General features: G+C 37.1%; 1 protein-coding gene and 1 long non-coding RNA gene across 3 annotated transcripts in view; one reads left to right on the top strand and one right to left on the bottom strand.

Moving 5' to 3' along the window:
* ccdc85cb (coiled-coil domain containing 85C, b) overlaps nucleotides 1-18,136 on the top strand; it is a 66,564-nt gene that overhangs the window by 12,120 nt on the left and 36,308 nt on the right. The window lies entirely within an intron of this gene.
* Nucleotides 14,688-16,715, bottom strand: LOC137041275 (uncharacterized). The gene is made up of 3 exons (XR_010898080.1): nucleotides 16,669-16,715; nucleotides 16,118-16,196; nucleotides 14,688-14,733 (listed from the first exon to the last, which is right to left on the bottom strand). It is a non-coding gene; the product is annotated as an uncharacterized lncRNA (long non-coding RNA).

Genomic DNA, 18,136 nt, shown 5'->3' with positions numbered 1-18,136 from the left:
ATATATATATATATATATATATTCCATTGCCCTATAACTTGGCAGACTTTTTTTTAGGCTTGTTTCTTTTCTTAAATATATTCTACAAGTTTAAAGGGTGTGCCATTTAGCTGACCAGCATCAGAAGTGTTGCTCTTTTAAAACTAGCTTTTCCAGTATTCACAGGCCTGATGAATCACTACATGGTATTCTTAAACACAACTTCCTATCTGTGCTGTCAGAGCATGGAGGACATTAATGAATCTGTGGCAGAATTAAAGGGAAAACCAATGAAGCAAGAGATTGTTTTTGATTTTGTTTGTGGCTCTGCATTAGTGGAAGGACTTTCTTGGTCGTTTGGCCCGGGAGTGCAGGCATAAGATGGCGCAAGCCGGCTCTTTCAGCTGGCTTTAGTCAGACAGAAAGGCTGCCTGTCATGAATTCCCACATTCCTTAGTAAGTCCTTTCTTAACAACCTATATGAAGAGACGTAAGTGACACTCATACAGTGTACGCCCCATAATATGTCAAGAATTGAGATAGAGAATTCCTACTTCTACAGTGTATAGTTTAACCTTCGGACTACTCTCTTAGTAAATGGTTAAGTAAAATGTCTGTATATGTTCTGTGTGAAACTCTTGAGCTGGACAGCTGTCTTTGAGTGGGCAACACTGAGCATTGAGTTTTCAGGTTTTATTTGTGGGTTTACATAGTGGTAGCATGGACAGGATGCTCTACTTTAATTGGTAGACAATAGTAATGGTGTCTCTGGGTAGATGAACCACAGCTATTGTAAAGCATACATCAAAAATTGTGCTGTATTTGGAGCATTTTGTGCCATTTACTTTGTGTTTTTTAAGGGATACTCCTTGATTCATCAACTGGGGTTATATGGATTCCTGTCATATTTACTTTGTGTGGTTTTTGAAGCATCAACTTTGGGGAACCTATAAGGTCTTATGTGAACTCAGAGATGGACTGTTTTTCTAAAAATCTTTTTTTTTTTTACGTTAAGAAGGGATGGCATAAAGTGAATAAATGATTAAAGAATGTGTATGTTTGTGTGGAGTATCCCAACCTGATCTCATGGCACTTCATATGCATTTTATGAGGTGGCTAATTTATATGACCACACTTGTATGAATTTGTATGATTTTTGTTAAATCGTACATATTTTACTAGTTGCCCAATTCTTAGGAATTCGTACAAATCACCTACCCCTAAACCCATCCCTAAACCTACCCGACACTGGGGTTTAGACAAATCGTACAAATTTGTATGATTGAAGTCCTTGTAACCTTGTAAACTTAGTAAAATTGGAATTGGTCGAGACTCGAGAGATAGCGTTGAGTATCTTGAAGATGTCAAAAAAGTTCCAACTTTTTCAAAACTCATCTTGAGACCCTTGTGTTTTGTTCCATTCTGTTGCCTACTTGTTTTTTTAACACAAGAACGTGTCCTAAGCTACTGTCCCTTAATAAATGTGTCTGATCATAGGCCAGTTGAACCTAAATTCATCCTTATTATTCTTATTCAGTGCAAGACCAGTTAATCAACTGCCGTTTTGGTACTTGTCGATTAAGTTCTGCACAGCTCTAATAGTTTTTTTTTTTTTTTTTTTTTTTAATCTCCTCCACAGACAGTGTTTATAACTAGAGCTTGTTGAGTAATTTCATGGACTTGTAGCATTAATCTAGGCTTTGTCCAGGTGGGAATGCATTGATTGTCTGTTTATTTATTGCTGCCTATTGAAATGCAGTGTAATGAGGTTGTTAATGAAGCGACCAGGTGGCACATTGGCAAGGCACTAGCTGCTCTAAAGTAGACATTCAGCAATATGATTCTGTTGACGCAAACACTGACCTTAATTTTGTGTCAAGCAAAAGTTGTCAACCAAAGTGTCCCCAATGTCATCAGAGGCCAATTTGGACAGAGCTCTTCCTGTGAGCGTCAGCTGTTTCTGCAATCTGCCAGGAGCATAGGGTATTCTCTAAACAAATTCACAGAGTGTGTCTCTGTCTTTCACCTTTGACATTTTGTCCCAGTGTCCCAGATGTTATTCTGATGAGTTTGTCCAATTTATGGCATGCAGTTGCTGGACCTTATTTATTAACATCTGTATTATTATTTTGTTGACAGATTTTTGTCTTCATTCATCCTCATTAAGTGTTCTTTTTGGGCTTCATGAAATCTGTAAACCAAATGACCTGCTTTCAACTTCATTTATTCCTCCCATTTCTCCCATGCTGTGTTAAACTTAAATATGAAGCACCTAAAGGGACATTCTTTAAATTCTTTTAGTACAGATGTATCAGCAATGATCAGTATCGGCCGATAAACACAATTATTTTCACTATCGGCCATCAGCCGATGATCAGGGCTGATTATAGCCTGTCAATCAAAAGAGGGCAGAGAAACTCCTTGTCAACTCCTACTGTGTGTGAATAAAAACTCTTCTTGTTAATGAGACAATAGCACATTAACAGGTAAAATTGTGCCGTTAAAGCAGGCTCTATTTGCGCCTATGAATCATTTCTAGTTCCATCCAGGTTTATAGTTTTCTCCAACACCAAACATGATTTGTAGCGCTCCTCCCATTCAGTAATCACAAAGAGCTTTGTTACTTGTGTAACAAATTAGCTCAGAGGGGAAATATGAATATTAGATACAGTCTCAGCTTTCAAATTCTGTCTATTTTATCAGAAAATTCAAACAATAAAGGGTGTTTGATAAAAGTTACAGCACGAAAAATATGTGCATTAACATCAGAAGGTATGCTGAAAGATATAGTACAACTTACTGAAATGTGTTGTGTCATGTAATTGCTCAATCTGTTCCAACAGCAGGAACATGTCAACTTGTGAACAATGTGTAACTTAATGTTGCATTTACCTCACGAAAGTTATCCAATGTTCATTGTTTACAATAGAGAAGATTTTTTTTTCTGTTAATTACATATGTATGCTTGAATAAATTTGTCATGAAGATTATGAAAACTACCTTGTGTGCAACCGAGTTGCATACAAACAATTGTGGATAGTTTTCCCCCACAATTGTGAAACTATTTTATCCAATGGAAGAACTTGAAGAACAATTTTATTTATTTATTGTTAAAAGATATTTAAGGTTTTGTTATGTAACTGTAAGTGTTAATAAAAGTTTGATGATTATTCTATTAGTTTGTGATTTTTTTTTATTTATTTATTTTTTTTTTTTATAATTTCAGATCCAAAGAAGCCATTTTCGGCTTCAGTTTCGGTTTTCGGCCAAGTGCATCCTAAATTTTCGGTTTCGGTTTCGGCCCAGAATTTTCATTTCGGTGCATCACTAATACAAACATTTCAGTTGTTATTTGAGTGTAACTATTAAATCTTTAAAAAAAATAGTTTGGTCTGTGTTGTTAATTTTTAACTCTAATATTATAGTAATGTATAAAATGAGAGGGTTACCTGTATAAACTACAGCATTAGTTGGGAGAGCTTTTTATTCTTTGAGGAAATCAAACTATCGGTATCAGTATTAGCAGATATCATTATAATATTATTATTGGTATTAGCAGAGACGTAGTATTGATGCATCTCTAGAAATAATGAGGTAAGACAAGATAAGCGCTTTTATGAGTGAACTCAAGGTTTCTTCGGGGAATGCAATCATTTTGCGACAGAATGCAAATGTTTTGTCTGGCAAAGCAACGTTTCTCTGGGAAATGCAATACTTTTGCAAAAGAACACAAAAGCATTGCATTTAATCAATTTTCCTACCATTTCAAATTTCACAAATGATCATGTCTGCTTTGGTTCTCTTTACCAAAATTCCCAAAACATGATCGTCTTTATAGTCGAGTCTATTTCTTCTTGACTTTGGAAGAATTCAGGCTCTGCCTCTCTATGTTCTGAGCTTATGTTTTCTGACTAGAAAGAAGTGGGCCATCTGTCCATTGCTTTTGTCTAAAAAAAAAAAGAAGACAAAGCTGAGGTCTTCAAAAGCTGTTGAATGGTCCTCAGTAAGCATGAATGGTCTATACATGTCCGCAGGCAAAATGGAAACTTGCTGAGCTGGGGATAAATGCCTGTCCTGTAAACCTTTAGTCCTGGGAGTGGTGTTACATCTTTTCTTTCACACCATTGGAGCAACACCTGTTGGTGTCTCAGTTCTCATATTAGGACAGGATTGGAGGGTTATGTGACCTCACTGGTACAACTGTGGTTTTATTTTACTAAATCATGGGATGATGGACTTTTGAATACTTTGGAAATTTGCAGAGCTTTCAGCAGAATTTGCTCAACTACTAAATTATTGCAAATTAATGCCAACCTTGTGGTGACAAACTGGCCATGATGCCAAGCATTTTTTAGGTTTTCATCCCTAAAATTGTCTTACCTCATTGATTAAGCTTATAAACAGCCCAAGCCACTGTTAGTAGTTTGGAAAATCTCTGAATAGCTTGTCATCAAATTTTTTTGACCACTGTTTTTCCTTTTTATGGTTCTTTTGCTCTGGTGTTCACTGTATTCAGTCTCCAGCAGTCTAAATAACTAAGCTAAAAGCCAAGGGATTTTACAAAGTGGAGGATTCATGAAAGGACAGCATATCTAAATGATTATGCCCTTAAGCTAGTTTACTCTGTTTACATACACTTTAGGTGAGCTATTTTCTCTAGAGACTGAAGTGATCTGTATGCATTAAAGCTATGAGACAGAGCAGTGAGACAGACATACCTTTATAAACCAGTCAATAAAGAGCTAGTGAATGAATCCATCCTCTTTTGTCTTGCAGGGAATATCCATCAGATTAGGTGAGGTTGTTTATTGTCAACTATTAACGAGAGGATTTGATTCTATCCAGTTTGCAAAAAGGTTCTATCCACAAGTTATCTGCAGTCCACATGAAGTGAACCGACCAGACTCATCCCTAGTTATGTTTGTTTATTTAGTTTTGATGATAGAGGTCAAACTGGGAGACATTTACATTTTTAACACTCTATTAAAGGGGTGATGAATTGAGAAATCAACTTTCCTCTGAGCTTTTGATATTTAAAAGGTCATGGTAATATAAGATTATCCTGTAAGTTTCAGAGCTGAATACCTTTTTAGTCAAAGAAATCTGGTTGTGCACGTGTATGTGTGTGCGCGCGTGGTTTCGCGCTTATATCGACCAATCCTGCAGGCCATGTAATACTGAAATAATATTCCAATCAAGCACGGGTGGATGAGAAATACATCATTATGTTTGCTTGATAAAGGCGTTTACGAGCCCTGTGGTCGAGAGAATCTTTGCAGTTTCCACTTTCAAAAAAATCTCTCCCTCATGTGAACTGACACTGGGGCATAGATATGACAGCGGCGCTGTAGCTGATTAAATATCCAAATCTTATCTAATCCTAGCTGTGGCCGTTTACTTCCAAGTCTCCAGTGCATCACGCCCATCAAAACCCAGCGTTCAGAAGACAGCCTCAAAACCAGTGTAGAAAATAGCCTATTACTTATTAGTTATGATGTTTTTGAATGTAAAAGCCACATGAACGTCATTAGTTGACCTTAGACAACAGTATAAAAAAAATTAAAAAGCCAGTTCATGACACCTTTAAAGCTGCCTCCCATTTTGTTTCACTTTGTGAACATGATGTTCATTAGAGTATTGGACTTTTAGGTTAAGGTTCTGGTTATTAGAATAAAGTGTCATAAAGTCATGGTAAATATTACCCTTATTAGATATGATCAAAACCTGTGAAAATGTAAAAAATAATTAACCTTTCATGGAATAATTATTTCACATTATGAATTAAATGTTTTTCTCAAATACAATTTGACCACGCTTATTGGCTCCTCTTGCTCCTCTATATTTCCCCTCATATTCAGTTTTTTTTAGCACACCAGGGTTACTATGAACATGACATTAATCAGCCATACAGTCATATATTTCACAGGAGTATAAATATGAGGACTTGCAAAGGCCAAAGTTCCTTATTTGTCCATCAGAAAATAATTATGATATGCAGCAAAAAAGGGTGGAGCTTTACAAAATAGAAAAGTGTCGGTTAGAAAAAAAAACATTAAAACATTCTCAATTCCACCAGTAATTAAGAAGTTCCAATCAACAGGAAACGAATGTACCTGGAAGAGTATATGTGTCTATGAGCATATGTCAAAAGTATTAACAATGCAGATTTATTTTCACAGTCTTTTGTTCATATTTAACAAGGGTGCCAATAATTCTGACCAGGATTTACTTATAGCAGTGGTTCTCAATCCCAGTCCTGACAACCTTTGTTCCCTTGTTCTCAATGCGGTTAGCAGTGCCTGTTTGAAGTTGAACAATTAGCAATAAAGCTCTAGATGCATTTGTGGAATGAAGTGAAACTTTTCTGTGTCAGTTAAGGACATACCCCTCATTTAGCTCATAATTTTATATCAGCAATCTAACCTCCTCCATCACAAATGGTTTTGTACTCAAAATTCAAGTAAGAGTGAAGGAAATGTTTTCTTATGAGTAGAGGGATTCACAAGGGGGTAAAAGATGAAAGTTTCTCTTCAAGGGGGTTGGGGTGCTTTTTGTGGCGAGCTCAAGATTAAGTCTCAGAATCCGTCAATTTTGCAGTGCAAGCAAGACTGTTAAGTCTCTTGTTGCTAGGATACCATTTTTTGTGTTTTTGGAGTGTGCACTATCGTCTACCATGGTATTGTCACTTTGCTATTTTTTAACTTCAAAGGAGGTCAAGGCTTGTTTCAGACACTCGTTTATTAACAATCTTGAACAATGAATAGAACAACCGTTGCCTCTTAAACAAAAGTACGTTTCTTGCTAGAAACAAGCCTGAAATGGATATATAAGAACACTCTCAACAGATTTGTCTGTTCACAGAAAATGTCCTTATGCCAGGGACATTGTCCCTGCTGTTGTAAATTCTAGTAATGAGGGTGTTACATAACCCACACTAATTTGGAATCTCGTGAAATCAGTGGAAGATATCACCACTGGTTGAGCTCAGTTTTTTCTTCACCACAGATGTGTCAGTCAGGGCTTTGCAAAAACTGCACTGAAGCCTTTTCCATCAGATGAAGTCAGAGCTTGCCTGAGGTCTCCGCATTGCGGTTTCATCTCTGGCTCCACCAGTGTGTCTCATAGCTGTCCAATGGGACCAGTTAACGCTTGGTGGTCAGAGATTAAAAAGGACAACGGCTCAGGGGTAGGTACTAAGACAATTAAGTACTAAGATACTTAATTTGACCTTTTTGTATTAACTCTAAGAACCTGTGGGTGCTGGATCTGGGTAGTGATAAGCCATGCTTTTAAAATTCACACCTCAAATATTTCAAAAGGCCCCAGAGAAATGGAGACTGCAGAAACAAAAGTCATGCTACTGCATGCACATACACTTTTATGTTCCGATAGATCTTCGGCCTTCATGGAAAGACATGGCTTGGGGAGGGATGTTGACATGCTTGTGGTTCATTAGCATGTTGAAGTAATGTTTTTCCAGGGTCAGTTGCATAATATGTGGAAAAGAAACCTGACCATAAAGCATAAACATAGGCTCCTTTATAAATGCCCAAGCTAAGTTCATAGATTTATAATGCGTTATTGAAGACAATAGTTTATGGCTTTTAGCTCTTTGAGAATAGGCCTATTATTTATAATTCAGATATATCCACAAAATTAAACTGAATTGACATAGACAAGCAAAACAATCAACAGAAGTCCAAAAGGGACCTGCAGTAAATTTTGAGTGGAAGGCTAGTCTGCACATGATTAAAACATAGATGTAATGGCTAATTTCTTAAATGTAGAGTTTTCATAGTTTCAAAAAGTTTGGTTGTTTACACTTTATGTGGTATGTTAAGCTTCCCTTTTTATTGTCATTCTAAGATATGGCCAGTAACCAATGCTAAACATTTGAAAGGTAGTGTGTACATTTTAATCATTCAATTATTGTGAAAAAACCCCAATGGAACATGTCCATATTTAATGGGATGGACAATACTTGTGGTTAGAACACCTGTGTGAACTTGAGAGAAACTGAATTTAAAGGTCCCGTTCTTCGCGATTTCATCTTTCAAACTTTAGTTAGTGTGAAATGTTGCTGTTGGAGCATAAATAATACCTGTAAAATTATAATGCTCAAAGTTCAATGCCAAGCGAGATATTTTATTTAACAGAAGTTCCCTTTCAAAGCCTACAGCGAAAGGCCGGTTTGGACTACACCCCTGCACTTCCTTCTCTAATGACGTCTCTAGAACCGTTTGTTGACTAACCCTCCGCCCACAAAATAGGGGGCGTGGTCTTGTTGCTCTCTCACGTGGAGAAGAGCGCACATTTAGTGCTTGCATCTCCCCGTTATGGTAAGAGGCGAGACCTTTCCAGGCAAAGTGCGCTAAGCTGCTGTCCAATCACAGCATGGAAAGCGCTGGCCCAATCAGAACTCGTTACGTGTTTCTGAAGGAGGGACTTCATAGAACAAGGAAATCATCAGGCCGTTTTTAGGACAGAGGAAACAGCGCTGTACAGATAAGTAAAATGTGTGAAAAAACAGTATTTTTCACACGCGAAACATGAACTCATGTTATATTGCACAATGTAAACATAATCAAAGCTTCGAAAACACGCGAAGAACGGGACCTTTAAACATCCACAAAAAATCATTTTGATACCAGTTGGCTAAAAGAATTTCCAGAAATGGCTCAGAAGTGAAGATTGTTTCAAATTGTTCTAAAAAAAGAAAAAGGACTGACATCATTTGTTTGGCACTTGCTGTGATTAGTTATTTAGAAGTGTGAGTATAGTACACGCTTGTTCATTGGACACCTTCCCAGTTTATGAGCTGCTAGTCTTCTTAAAAAAACCTTCAGATTGTCTCAATTAAACATATTACGAAATATTGAGTACTACTCTCAGAAGTAATGTTCCTCTAGAGAATGTGAATTATTCACATGTACTTCTGTCTACTTTTACTATTCAGGGATATGTAATGTTTTTTTGTCAAGTGGTGTGAGAACAGTAGTAGAACTTTAATAATCCCCCTGTTGCCTTGTTAATTTTTGTGTGCAACAGTCCACTGCAAGCACCATACTTCAAGATTGTTGCACAAAAATATTTACTTATAACTGTTATATAAACCTACAGTAGACACCAAAATGTTCTGAAATGTATTTATAAACAAGAATTTAAAGGACATATTTGGACATGCTGACACATGTTATTCTTACACCTTCAAGTCAAATCCCTGGGAGCCGTTGAGAAGTCAATTAAGTATTTTTTCTCTTTTTTGTTCTCATGTTTCTTGTTATAGGCATCTGTATAGGCTAAAATAAGGGAAAAAGTCTTGTTCTCAGTCTAAGCAGAGACTCGAAAGGACTAAAGAAACCTTGTCCGAAACTGGATGATGTCAATCAATTCCCATCAAATTAATTATTTTGGATTTTAAATTTGCCATGTTGGTTTTTGGAAAGAAGATATAATTGCATATATGATTTTTTTATTCACACGTGTGTGAGGTGGATATGATCACAATTATTCACATGATGATCATGTGGGGTTTTTTAACAGGACAGAACAAAAATGCCATCTGACCTAATGTAACATTTGTTTGTTTTTTTAATGTTAATGAAATATACACGTCTTTTAAAATGTGCTGTAAAAATATGCTGTTTTAATTTTTTTATATTTTTATTTTTACATGAAACACAAAAGAAGAATTATTTCCATAATTGTTTTTGCAAGGAACAGATCAGCATTTATTTGAGCATTTATCAGCATTATATAGTCAGGTTGATGTGTGCGTTTATATGTGACAAGCTTAAAATCTGATGTAATCCCGCTGTTGCCTCAAACTAACCATGGTTTTGCCATTGCATCTTTTCTTAGTTTTGAACAGTAGACTTAATATTTATCTATTTCTGGTCCTGATTAGGAGATGAGGAGCACATAAAGCTTTGTGCCGTGAAGCTTAAAATAATCAAGCAGTAAAAATGGCCCTTTCCACACCTAAAACAAGGCATCTGAGGACAAGAATCCGAAGCCAAGGGCTGCTGGGAAGATATTGTCCTGTAGCTTTTTGACAGACGATGAGCGGAATAAGAATTACTCACTTTTTTAGTCAGATTTCAAATGGTTAATTAGGGTCCATGTTTACATGGACCATGTAAACCAAGTGGCAACCTCCCCCATTTTTTCTTGAAGCCATGGGTGTGGCGCTATAGGCCCTTTTTAGGGAGGCTTCTGCCCTAAACGTATGCCTCAGCCCCCCTAAAAATATGTGATTAACCTTTAAAACATGAAACTTGCGGGAGGCTTTGGCTTCGCCTCTTTTAGTATGTCGAGTTGAGTGTGTTGAGTTCTTCAATCCGCTGCAGCGCTGTGCAGAGCGCAAGTCAAAAGCAGAGGTGTGTGCGTAAATCTGAGCCTCATTAGTGTGTCTTTGCTTGTCAGTGTCAAAATATTTGAGAAAACCAATCAAATCAGAGTAGTTGGGCTTTATGTTAAATCAGAAACTGCTATGGCCCTGTCCACACGAACACGGGTATTTTCAAAACCAAAACTTTTTCTACGCGGTTTGGCTGTTCGTCCACACGCAAACGCTGTATCCGGTTACTGAAACCGGACTTTTTTGAAAACTCCGGCCAGGGTGAAGATTTTTAGAATCTCCAGTTACAGCGTTGTCGTGTAGATGGTGAAACCGGAGATTTCGGCTTGTTAAGTCGAAATGCGCGCCGTTCTCTCCTTTGTTTGATGTCAGATTTTCCACGTTATCTCCCTTTGATTTACGTGAGTCGAGTCTATGCGGTGCATGGACTCTACTAACAGCGTTTATCACATGTAGCTATAGCCTACAGATACATGTTCAGTTATCTCATTGTATTGCAGAACAAAGGCGCCAGAATGCAATAATACAAAATAGTAAAGCAAGCGTGTGAAGCTATTACAGTCCACTTCGGCCCTGCACCTGTGTATATACAGTAACCTGTCACTGAGTCCAAAGTAAAGGAACTTCACTTGAGCCCATGGCATCCCTCAGTCAGTGCATATGTGCAGCAGTGCCGTGGATGGGACCCATGTGGAAATCAGGCAGCCAATCGTAGTTTTGCGTTCTCATGTGGACAGATTTTTTTTTTTTTAAACCGTGCTTACTATATACTATATACTATAGTGCTTATAGAAACTTACTATAGGCTATTTAAAAACAGCCGACTCTCGTCTTTTCTTTTGTTTTAAACCCTTTTAAAAGAAATCCTGCAGGTCAAAAAGAACTTTGCTTTTCCCCTCCAAGAAAGTACGAGTGCTATCCATTATGGCACATTTTTTTGCCTAAATGCCAGGTAAAGTGTTGTTTTGTTGCTTTACTTGAGAAAAAAAGCCATGTGTAGACTTTGAAACCAGTATATTTTAAATTATATGCATCTGTGGTGACATTACTAAAATTTTCGCGTCATTACATGTTTATTTTAATGCAAACAATGTTCTATCACTTTAATAAAGCAGCGCAGCAAAAAATAGATTCGGAACGAAAACGATCCGTGCACTGCTGCAGACGCAACGCACATGGAACGGACTGACGGACAGCATCCGCGTGCAGTGTGAAAGCTGTCATCCGTTAACATGGGTACTGAAAAAAATACGCACCGCACACGCACTGCAGGCGGAGTATGTTGGAAACGGGCGCAACAAGGACATTTTCAGCTCTGAAACTTACAGGATAATCTTATATTACCATGACCTTTTATGTATCAAAAGCTCAAGGGAAAGTTGATTTCTCAATTCATCACCCCTTTAAGGGTGTCGCCACTTTGAGTGACAGGTGGATTGTTGCTTCTCTGCTGTCTGTAAGTCATCACGTCACCTCAACTCTAGCCATGTCCTGCCTCTTTGCCTATTTTCAGTTATCCGGGAGTGACGCACTGCCAAGATGGAAACGGCTGACTTTGTGCTTCAAAACTGCTCTCCAAAAACCTATGTGTGATGTCATGGACACTGTCATCCATATTTTTTTACCCTCTATGATGTAAACGCAGCTATTGACACAAACTGCTAATCTACCAATACAATCGCAGAACTTCCAGTAAATATCTCATGACCGCTGTCACCCTGAACTCTGAGATCCTAATTCACGGCTCATTTGGAGTCTGTGGGTCTTTTTGATTTGCTACATTGCGTCCACATTGTAAAACACTTTATTTTTATGCTTTTTTTCCAGCGATCTCTGCAATGTTAGTGGTCCATGGTAGAGGAGGAAAAATTTGTACTTTCCCAGAAACAACACAGATAATTGAAGTTCATGTCTTCCTAGATAAACACATTGGTGTCTTGGGTTACATAAGGGTTCCGCTTGCCAGTGTTGAGATCACACCCTTTACCCGGTTTGGAGGATGCATTGAAATTCTGAGGCTTGTGGTGTCAGCATTCGTTAAAACTGTGTGGAATCCGCTAGAATTGTACCGCAGCCACCCAGCAGCAAACAAACAGCTTAAATACTCCAGTCTGCCCTGTGTCTGTTTGTCTGCACTTAACAGGATAGTTCAAACAAAAATGAAAATGTGATGTTTATCTGCTTACCCCCAGTGCATCCAACATGTAGGTGTCTTTGTTTCTTCAGTAGAACACAAATGAAGATTTTTAACTCCAACTATTGCAGTCTGTCAGTCATAATACATGTGAATAGGTAATAACTCTATGAGAGTAAAAAAAACATGCTTGTGCACAAAAACCCTGCGGCTCGTGACGACACATTGATGTCTTAAGACACAAACCGATCGGTTTCTGTGAGAAACCGAACAGTATTTATGTTTTGTTTTTGTTTGTTTTTTGGTTTTTTTACCTCATATCCAAGACGAATTTCATCTAGTGTTCCCATCCGTCATTACTTCAGTCTGGTAAGGTCAAACTTGTGCAATCAAGACTGGCAGGTTGAAGTTAAAAATCTTCATGTGTGTTCTTGTTGGATGCACTGGGGGTTAGCACATAAACATCACATTTTCATTTTTGGGCGAACTATCCCTTTAAGAGAATTAAAAGTGGAAGGCAAGTCTGCACGTGAGTTACATGTAAACATAGTGGATAAGCAGGTAATTTAGTTTTATAGGTTTCTTAATTACCATGTTCAACGGAAGACAATGTCTGGTTTGTCACACCTCATGTGGTGCGTTATAACTAGTGATGGACCAACATGTCAGAAGGTTGATTCATCAACCGTTTTTTTGATTATCAATCACATCCCATACTGAAATTCATGTGAAATCTTCAATAACATATACTCACTATGTTATGATGATGATCAATGTGTAATAAAAATGTTGTGTTAAATTGGAAAACTGCACTATACACGCATTTTTACTCGAGTGGTTACTACAGTTATGTTACTACTTGCATAAAAAAGTCACCACTGTCATCTAAAAAGGAATTAAACCAAATGTATCAGTTTGGATTGTATGCAGTGTTTCCCATGTATTACCTAGACTGTAGAAACCTGCCATAGTTTAATCTGTGCTGCCACAGTTTCATAATGAACTGATTTTAAAACATATCATAATTGCATAACAGTTCTGTTACGTTGTTTTGCGCCATTGCTTTGGCAAAATATCTGTCAAATAAACTAAAATCAAAAGTGTGAAATGGCTATGTGCCCTTACCAAATGTTCGGTGTTGGAGTCATGCCCTTGTTTCATGTAAACCGAATGGAGAAGAATCTATTTGCCCTTGTTGATCTTGGCATCTGGTGGTAAATAAAATATTTATTGGACATTTGTCATAGCTGTGATGTGCTCAGCTGTGCCTCTGAAGAACATCTGATGCTGTGATGTGTCTTCTGTCCCTCAAGGAAATGTTTTTGATCCTGTTGTGTTCTCATGTGGCCAGCACTTACATGGTCATGGAGCTAGTAGGCCTGAGGGATTATGGGATCATTTTTCTAACCACTATGTTTTTGGAAGACAATTTGATTGTGGAAGTTCAGGAAACAATGAAAGTATGTGGAATTTTATCAAACATATGATATAACTTGTCGGCTACAGTGTCCTGCAATGGATATGTTTCATGTGGAGATATCCTAAATCCAAACTGTTTGGGGGCCATCAGGAACAGTATTAAAAGGACACACCACTATTTTTTGAAAATAGGCTCAATAGGTTCATATTTGCATTTCATTGCGCCTGTTTTACCCATGGTATGGTAAGTTCCTTGATTATTACGTTTTCATCAAAATCCCTTTCAGTTTCCATCGGTCTTAGTACACAATGTAACTACATAAGAGTTACGTTTTAAATGAGAAAAATATCGAAACTCTAATTTTTTTTGAGTGAGATGCTAACGGTCTAATTGAATTCAATGGCCTATTCTAAGCTATGCTAAAAGTGCTACCCGCCAGACCCGGAGATCGGCTGAATGGATTTGAAAATGGTAAAACTCAATAGTTTAACTGTAGGTGGGTGGGAAAATTGCCTATTTTCAAAAAACAGGGGTGTGTTAATTTAAGAAGCACTATTGCTTTTCAGTCCAAAAAAACAACAACAAACTTTTGAATCAGTCAAATAAACCAAACTCTGGCACCAAACAGACTGTTTAAAGGCTCTGGTAAAAGGACAATTTCTGCAAGTTCCAAAAAAGTGCTCACTTCTCTAAGAGTTTCCTTTCATGTCCAGCAGCAGTTTGGTAGACTAGCCTGATCTCTGTAGTTTCTTCTTTTTTCACTGTTGACTTCACATTGCTTTAAGGACAGATCAAAGCTTTGTAAAACCTTCTCCAGCGTGGTCCCCAAACAGGTAGGTCCTTAAACATGCGAATGAAAATAAATAAGAGGTTATTGAAAATGTTGTATAATTCGGCTTATAAATGAAATGAGTGTAAAAGTTAAAGACTTGACCTCACCCATCTTAAAGGTGAAGTGGTAAGTGTATTATTTCTGCATCAGTAGTGGCATTCAATGGAATGACTAAAATAACGACTTTTCAAACTCTGCCCATCTGTCACAAACAGATGCTGGTCTGGACAATCAACAGGTTTTTTTTGTGCTTTTTTTAAAGACAATAAATATTAAAAAATTAATATTTTTATATTTTATTTTTTCTTTACAGCAGAAATTAAAGTAATTTCTTAATTGATTTCTTAATTTAGCAAAAGTTTATTTATGTAAAACTGAAAACAATTGAATCAATCTATATTGTACAAAGTGCTTTACGACTTGACTTGAAAATCAACCTACAAATGACGTATGTCTTACGTAGTTTTCTCTGAATATTGGACTTGAATAAGAAAAAGTATTTCAACATCCACATTTTTACAAACTTATCTTTTAAACACAAGACATAATTAATGCCCTGCCTAGTTTCCTAACAGAGTAAATAAACAGCACTTTTGTCTCCCTGAAGAGACGACTCGGCTCTGAGCAAATGGCTTAATTTGTAGTTGTGTGCTCAAGTAAGGATCAAGGTCACTGTTGCAGTCAATGATTAAACTAAAGACAACTCGCCTAGCTGAGGTAATGATTGAAGGTGTACTGTTACATTGTAACTTGTTATTTAGTCACTTTGAAGCTGCTTTGAAACAATCGTCATTGTAAAAGCGCTATATAAGTTGATTGATTGACTTCAAATGGATAGCTCACCCAAAAATCTAAATCCTGTCATCATTTACACTCATACACTGTAAAAAACAAAAACAATAAAAATAAAAAAAAATGTTGGTTTACCTTAAAAAATGAAGTAACCTGGTTGCCTTAAAATTTTGAATTTATTGAAATAAAAAAATTGATACAATGAAGAAAATGTGTTTAATAAATAGAAACTCAAAATATTATTGTATCTGAGCCACATAAAAAATTTGAAAAACCATCACAAATAAAACACACAATTAGCCAATATGCTTACAAAATCTTTAATAATATATTAATAAAGGTTGTCGAATCTCAAAAAATTTCATTGTATTGACTTACATTTTAAATTTCAATTAACTCAACATTTTAAGGCCACCAGGTAACTTTTTTTCTAATTAATGTTTTACAGTGTATCATTCTGAATCTGCATGAATGACTTCCTACTTCAGTGGAACAATAAAAAAACAGTTTTTGTCCATACAATGAGTTAGTGGAGTCTTCCACTATCACTTTGATGGCAGTCCAAATGTTTTCAACGTTTACGTGACCAATACTACTTACCACTCTCTCCACCGGTGAGACTTTGTCACCACTCCTTTGTCACCAAATTTGCTGCATCCCATTTTGCATACTATCCATCCTAAATAGTATTTGAAATTAGAATTATTGAGTTCAAAATTGTATTATATTGAAATGAGTATTCCAAAAGATACTGTATAGTCTACTTTTTCCAATTAAAATCTGAAGCTCAGATCCGTGCACCTGCTAATGGCTAATATCAGGCTAACACCTGACCTAAATATATTTATTCAATGCTATCCACATTCATCTGCAACAGCGTTACGTTTGGTTATTACCTTTTAAATGCATTATTATGCAAATTGCAAACACATGAGTAGAGTTCTCTACATTAAAAAGACCCATAACTTCCAGATTAACGTGCTACTGGATTTCTCTCCTATATGGTAGGATTAAAATGATTGTGGAGGATTTTAACTGTGATTGACAGAGCAGTTTAAACGGCTACAGGATGCATGCACTTAAAGGGATACTTCACCGCTTTTTCATATTAAATTATGTTATTCCCTTAACTAAAAGGAGTTGATACATACCTCTCTGGTCTGAGTGCGTGCACTTAATCTCTCTGACGCGCGGTGACATTCTGATAGCATTTAGCTTAGCCCACTAGCCCAGTTCATTCACTATGGTACCAATCAGAGATCAAGTTAGAAGCGACCAAACACCTCCACATTTTCCCTATTTAAATACAGTTACATGAATAGTCGAACAACCTAGTATGGTGACATAAAATAAAACGTGCCGCTTTTCTAAGCGGATTAAAAAGGAGAACTATAATGTATGGCGGAATAACACTTCTGAGAGTACTTCAACTCAGCGCAGTAAAAAGTCCCGGCTGCAAAATCCTGCCTCACATCTCCCCCTCCCCCCTATTGACAGAAATGAGAGCGTGAGGGAGGAATTTTCAGATTTTTTTTTTTTTTTTGCTGTCCGTTCAAGACGCAATTATGACGGAAATAGTATGTCCCAAAGCTTGCCTACTCTTCTGCTACACACTCAAAAGTATGTATTTTTTCTTTACAAAAAGAATACATCATTGTAAGGCACAGTGCAAGTAGGCGAATTGGTACACATCAGTTGTTTACATTAGCTCTGTCCCAAAGTGAAGGGCGCGCACTTCAAAGGCCGCATTTGAAGCGCAATTACGTCATAGCGGCACTACGAAGGCGGTCCCTATGTGAAGGCCTAGCTCTTCTGGTTTCTCTTTTTTAATTGGTGGCTATTGGTGAGCACTGCCAACTGTTGGTTTAGAGAGTTATTTCTTCTCAAGCAGACAGAGGATGTACACCATTTGGCCATTGGCTCTAGTGTGGTGGTAAGGGATTTTTATCAGGTGGATATTGTGAAATGTTAAAAGGGATACCACACCTCTACTCGACAAGTCACGCAATTTGAATCATTATACATGTTCCAGTTTAGACTAGTTTTTTTTTTTTTTTTCAAATCCCCAACAGAGCAATACTAATAGTGAAGCATGCCTTGGCAAACACAACTAATATGCTTAATGGGTCCCAGTCTAGAACCTGAACTTAATATCCAAACATGACATGTCATCTCTCTCTCTCTCTCTCTCTCTCTCTCTCTCTCTCTCTCTCTCTCTCTCTCTCTCTCTCTCTCTCTCTCTCTCTCTCTCTCTCTCTCTCTCTCTCTATCCATTTCTCTATCCATTTCTGTCTTTCTCTAACATTCTTTGTTTTCCCTTGTCCTCTGTTCGTATTTCCTATATCTTGCAGTGAGACAAAAAAAGCTTGTGCAGGCTATTAAACTAGATTTGTTTTCACTTTCTTTTTAGCCAAGTTTAAATTCTAAACTCAGACAAACAGAGTGAACTTAAGTTTATAGAAGGTCTATAGCTTTTTTTTCTGCTCTCTTTAATTCAAGTTTCATTGTCTGCCGTGCTGTAGTTTTCTAACAGAATGAGGTCAGACAGTATGGAATGAATTATTTTAGGGACTGTTGTTTCTGCTTGGACTGCCACATCTTGCAGCAATTGATCCAGCA

The sequence above is a fragment of the Pseudorasbora parva genome, chromosome 15, assembly GCF_024679245.1.
Source record: "Pseudorasbora parva isolate DD20220531a chromosome 15, ASM2467924v1, whole genome shotgun sequence".
Classification (NCBI taxonomy): domain Eukaryota; kingdom Metazoa; phylum Chordata; class Actinopteri; order Cypriniformes; family Gobionidae; genus Pseudorasbora; species Pseudorasbora parva.
The sequence above is the reverse complement of the archived record's forward strand: the minus strand, read 5'-3'. Positions and strand labels throughout refer to the sequence as shown.